Below are 6,222 nucleotides of genomic sequence, written 5' to 3'. Positions count from 1 at the left end.
CTTCCGGCTATCATGAGGATACAGCCCTTGATCTCCACCCCTGCATCTCCTTTGCTATGACTGAGGACTCTGGATGGATGCTCTGCTTTGTGGGTGTGCACGCCTGTGGATCAGGCATTCCATGTGTCCTGGTTAATGGTGCTAGCTGAGACTCTCTGGGCCGCAATGGCAAATCCATACCCAGGAAACATATCTATCCCTTGCGCAATGAAAGTGTTCCATGGCGTCACCTTGACACTAAGGTGGTTTCCTCAAGAAATAGGGCTGTATCAGAGGTTCAGTGCTTCTCACTATTGCTGGCAGACTGGGCATCAAGAGGTAGCAGGAGCTAGTAGTCTTGGGAAGTAGGTACCCACATTATCGGGCTCATACGTAGCTTTGTGCTACCGGCCGCTACACTCCTGGGTACTAAGTGCCAGTCTGGCGTTACTGATAACAAAAGCTAAGTAATGTCAACTAGCTAAGTCTACTTGGTAATTCATTTTGTTTACTTGGTTTTTCAGCGTGTCTTCCATGATGGATGCTTTCTAGCGGATGTTAGCATGTGAAAAAAAATCTTCACTTTCCACGCCCATTGCATCGAACCAGACCTCCTTGTCTCCAATCTTCTAATCCTTTTTATTCCAAGCCCCTGACCAAACAGCAAAGTCATTGACAACTGTCTAAAAATCTGTACTTGTGCTCACTTTGGGCTACTTCTCTTTTCACATAAAGTGGAAAATCAGATACATTGCTCACAGCTCCACCCATTGAGAAGGTTAATCCCCTGCCCACTGTCTTTCAAGGCCCCCAGAATATGTCTATAATAGAGCTGCCATCCATTTTTGGCTTGCATCCGTGTACCAAGCTGACCCTTCCATAAACTAAGCTTGGGCTTTTTCTCCTCCATCAGCTGATTATATGGGACACCCTACTCCAATATGACCATAGGTGTGAGTTAGTGCAATTAAGGTGGGTGATGTGGGAGTCTGGGCTACCTACTAGTGTAGTTACTCATGTCCACTGATCCTGCTCGGGCTCAATCCTGAACGTACCCCTTCCATCTTCCAATGGACTACTGCTGTGCCCATCTGACTTTATGACTGGGCCGGTCCAGCGAAATTCAACTTGTAATGGACAGTTCCAGTGGCATGATCAATTGACACCTCATAGCTAAGTGTTCTGTCTTTACCAGGGCAATATTCCAGATGCTGTTTCTCAAAAGTCATACAGTTCTCTGCTGCAGATGGCATGGCCTTCCTCCAGAATCCCAGGGACCTGAGTTACAATTCTTGCCCTGCAGCTGCCATAAGCTCTGTATGAGGTCTTTTCCCACCACAGACACCTCCAACACCATAAGGTCTTCTGATCGTATGGCTAAAGTGGCAGGGCTGCTTGAGCTGCTTTTAGGGCTGGCTGCAGAGCCCCTTCCTGCTCCAGGCCCCACTCAAAGCTGGCTATCTCAGTAAATGGGCTAGAACAGTATCCCAGGTGTGGAATGGGATGCTTTCTTATTCCGAAGAGGTCTAACAGGTGCTGTGCTGCTTTCTTTATGTTAGAGGAGAGGAGAATCATTGATTTGCCTCTTACTTTGGAGGTTACACTCCTTATCCCTGGACCACTAAAAACTTAACTGGTGACAGTGTTCCTGAACCTTCATAAGGTTTATAACCCATCCTCTGCAGCTTATGTGTCTTCCAAGCAAATTAGTCACCTTTTGCTCATCCTATATGAACAGCATGAGATCATTAATATATTTTACCCGTGACAATCTGTGTGATGGATGTTTGGGTCATCCTGATCGTTTATTAATATATCATGACAGAGGATGGGAGAGTTAATACAGCCTTGAGGCAAAATCTTCCCTCTTCAGCCAGATGATCCAGCAGACCTTATGAATATTGTTGTCTGTCCTACATAAATACAAAGTCTTTCTAATCCTTTTTTCTAATTAGAATGGAAAATAACACATCTGTCATATCAATCTTACATACCATGGATTTAAAGGCTTATTAATCTGCTCTAGCTACAGTACGTGTCTGGCATAGCAGCTGCAATTGAGGCTTCTACTTGGTTATGCCTTCAGTGAATTGGTTATGCCAATGAAGTCATTTGTTCTTCAGGATCCATCTGGTTTCTGCAGGAGCCAGATTGGCGTATTAAACAGAGATATGATTACTACCACCCCTGCATCATCTAGGTCTTTATTTAATGGTGTCACTGTCTCTCTACCATGCCTCCAAGGATGTGTTATTTCTTTTGATTTACTATCTTGGCCAGGTATATACTTGTTCTTATCCACCATAGTACCTCTTATCCTACAAACCAAAGACCCAGTATAGGGATTATTCCAACTGTGAAGCATATCAATTTCAATTATACACTCCAGAACAGGGGAAACAAGAACTAGGTGGGTTCCTGAATCCAGTGAGTCCACTGGGAGCCAGATATTAGCCAGGACTTCACACCTGGCTCTCATAAGCCCCCTCTCTAACAGAGGAGCCATGATGCTCTTTGGGTCACCAGCTACCGACACCAGATCAGGCTCTGTGTCCAACAGTTCTCAAAACATCTAGGCACTTCCATTTCTCCAACGTACAGTCACCAGAATAAATAGCCATCCGTCACTATGGGGGAAGACTCAGAGAATCATAATTTATATTTGCCGTAGTATCACTAGGTTCTTCTTCCTGGGGACCTGGCATCCTCTTCAGCTAATGAACTTCTAAATGAAAATTGGTTCAGTTCTGGGATCAGGCCTTTTTATTGGGGTGAACACCCTCAGTACGTCTCCTGCTCTCCCATTCATTCATTCACTCATTCATTCATCCTCTCTTTCTTTCCCTCCTTCCTCCCTCCCTCCCTCCCTCCCTTCCTTCTTTTTCTTTTTTGTTATATGTTTAGCAACATCCTTGTAGGCTGCCCACCTTTTTTGCCCCTAAGGATACCGAGCTCTTTTAACCATCTCCACAACTCCTTGTGTGTCAAACTTCCATGATAGTAATTGTGGCCTCCTGGCTTCTGCTAATTAAGTGCTGCCACCTGGCCTTTATTATATAAGGACCACATCATTCTCATGTCTATTAAAGCTCTGTGATTGTCTCTCCTACCATCAGCCCTGACCTGCAGAGGACAGCCTCCACTGCTCAGTGGTTCTGGTGCCCCTCTCACCTGTGCATTCCTGATGGCCTTGATAAAAATTGTGTCCTCTGGACCCTCCTGTGAAGCATAATCCTCTGATGGGTTTTCTAACCACACAAAGTATACCTGTGCCAGAATTCCCACTTTGTTTCTTCCTCTGCCCTCTACCAGGGCAAGGCAGGCACTTACACTTCACTCAATATTGGTCATCACTTTTTCTAAGCTTCTAAGAGCCACCCTAGCAGAAAGTTTGTCCCATTCCCTGGGGTCCTTGCAGATGTTAAATCCCATGTCCCAAGAAAATGTTCCCCAGTCAATAAATTCTTATTTTTCCAATCTTACGTTCTAGCCCTCTTGATCAAGTACCCTCAAAATTCTATGCCAGCGGTACTGCATTTTCTCCTTCTGGTACATCTGATTCCATCTTGGGATCTGCTTCTTGCAGAACCAAATTAACACACAGTCTTTCAGAGAACCCCAGTGGGTGTGAGCCAGAGTTGCCCTAGTGGAAATTTACTCATTAGCATGCTATTTATTGGCTTTTCTATTTTCACTGCCTAACTCCCCAATTCTCTTACATGTTTCCCAAGATCTCCTTTCAGATAAACCACTAGCATCCAAAAGCTTGTGTCAGAGATGACTTTTGGAGAAACCCAAACTAAGACAATCTCTCTCTTAAAGGATAGATACATAAAGGGAATAAATAATTTCTGCAAATGTTTATTTGTTAAAATCCTTTTTATTTTAGAGGTTATCTTTATTTTCTGACTTGTGCTTCTTTTAGAGTCGTGATAAGTTATGATTGGATGTCATTTAAGATGACCTCTCATACCTTATAGAAAGATAGCAGGTATCAGAACCTCTCTGCTCTTTAAAGCCATTTTTCAGTTACACCCATGGTGCTTGCCGGCAGGTTGTGACAAACCCTTTCAAACACCTCTAAGGACCACGGGAACTATGTCAGCTCAGCAATTCAGACCACTTTCATTTCCAAAGAAATTCTGCCTTTGGGAAACGGCAGAGTTGGTCTCTATCTCTTGAGATCATGAAACTTCTGCTTCATTGTGAATAAAAGAATCTAAGTAAGAGGAAGCTTTGAGGTGTGGGAAATAAAGGTCTTTATTTTTTTTCACAAGCCCTAATAAGGTTTATATTGAACTTTTAAAATTCTTGAAAATCTTTCATTTTAATATATTATTTCTTTTTAAATATAAACTGATATCCTCAAAATCAGCAATGAAAATTAACATGCTAGAAAATATGATTTGTTTTCATAAGAATTCACATTTTTTCCTTGAACACTGCCGCATATCCCAGCCCAGCTTGAGAATTGTGTCTTTACATTACAAAGATCCCCTGCCCCAAGACCCTTCCTTTGGGGTCCAAAAAGAAAATGATTCTTGACAGTAGTGATATGAATGCATATATGAATATAAATGTATGCATGATATAAACTCTGCTATGTTCAAGCAGTTCCCAAATATGTAAATGTAAAAGCAAAATAACGAGAAAATTATAAAAAGGGAAAATAAGGGTAGCAGGGTATTAAAAAAAAAAAAAAAAAAAAAACCAATGAAATGAGTATATCCCCAAGACTTATGTACTGGCTTAAACAGCAATGGGAAAAGAGAGAACTTAATCAAACCCAATGCACGAAATGTGAAGGGATAATAGGAAAATAGGAAAGAGATTCCCAATAACTACAGCCTAGAGGAAAAGTACCTCTATGAACAACAACAACAACAACAAAAGCAGTCACGAAATCTTCTAAAAACTTTCCACAGTTAAGGTAGCAAATTCCATGTGATAAAAAGCCTTAATGTTAAATAAAGATAGGGGACTCTGAAATCCTTACTTGTCAGTCTGTCTAATGAAATCCCAATTAAAATACTATTTTTCTCCACTGACTTTAAAAAAAAACAATTTGAATCTGATTGGACCAAGTAATTATCTGTTCCTTTATTGATGCCTGATGAAAGGTGGGTCCGTGATTGAAATACATATCACTCAGTTTGGGATCTTGAAACTATCATACTTAGTTGGTCTACCTGCCCCCACCCATCAGGATGAGTGGTGGGAGGTGGTTACATCTTGGCAGCTGAGCAGCCAAGATGCTGCTGTAATCTCAATGTTATAAAGATCTGGCACCTGTACAGGGATGCTGAGCTCAAAGTGGTGCCAGCTTTGCATGCCCCACTACCCTTGTCCCTAATTACACTTTGCCTTTAGCTACTCATTTGTAATAAAGTGTCCTGGAACACTGAAGCATAACAAATTTTGGGAGAGATTCTGGCAAGAGTGCAGATTGGCTCTCCGTGGCATATACAATGCCCCTGGGGTAGCCAGTGAGGCTGTTAGAAGGATGAAAAATACAACAGTGTCTCTGTCAGTCCTTCTGTCAGGAAAAGACAGTGGCTGCTCAGGGCGAAACACGTTAATCATTAATAGGAGAACTCAAATGCAGTCTTCCCATCTCAGAAAATGGTACCAGAACCCACCCAATCTCTCAGGCTGAAAACTTAAGAGTCATGATCCTTTTTTACTTTTTCTCCCTCATACACCATTTCCAAACGACTAGCATGTCCTCTCTATCTCTGAAACTATCCTGAATCCACCCACTTGTCTTACCTCTGCAGACTTTACCTTGGGCCATCACCATCATTTCATATCAGGCTCCCGGAACTATCTCCTCATTGGTTACTCTGATTCCTTCTTGCTCCCTTACAATACATCTTCCTCAGAGAAGTTGGTTATATTTTTGAAATGTAAATCAGATAATCATTCCTCCGCTTAAGACCTTTAGTTGTCTCATATTGACCTTCAAATAAATCCAGAATTCTCGCCATGACTTACTTTACCCTCTTCACTGACCTCATCTTATTCCCCAATTTTTGCCCTATTCTAGGCATTTTTTTCTTTAAGTTTAGACCTATCTCAGGACCTTTGCACTTCCTGTTGCTTCTGCCCAGATCTTCCCAATTAGGACTTTACTCAAATATTGCCTCCTCATTCTAGACTTTATTGGTGAATGTTGTCTAAAATACCTCTCCCTACAGCCTACACTTGCTCGGAGTAATTTCCTATTATATTATCCTCTTTTAT

Source organism: Eschrichtius robustus, chromosome 11 (assembly GCF_028021215.1).
Source record: "Eschrichtius robustus isolate mEscRob2 chromosome 11, mEscRob2.pri, whole genome shotgun sequence".
Classification (NCBI taxonomy): Eukaryota; Metazoa; Chordata; class Mammalia; order Artiodactyla; family Eschrichtiidae; genus Eschrichtius; species Eschrichtius robustus.
The sequence above is the reverse complement of the archived record's forward strand: the minus strand, read 5'-3'. Positions refer to the sequence as shown.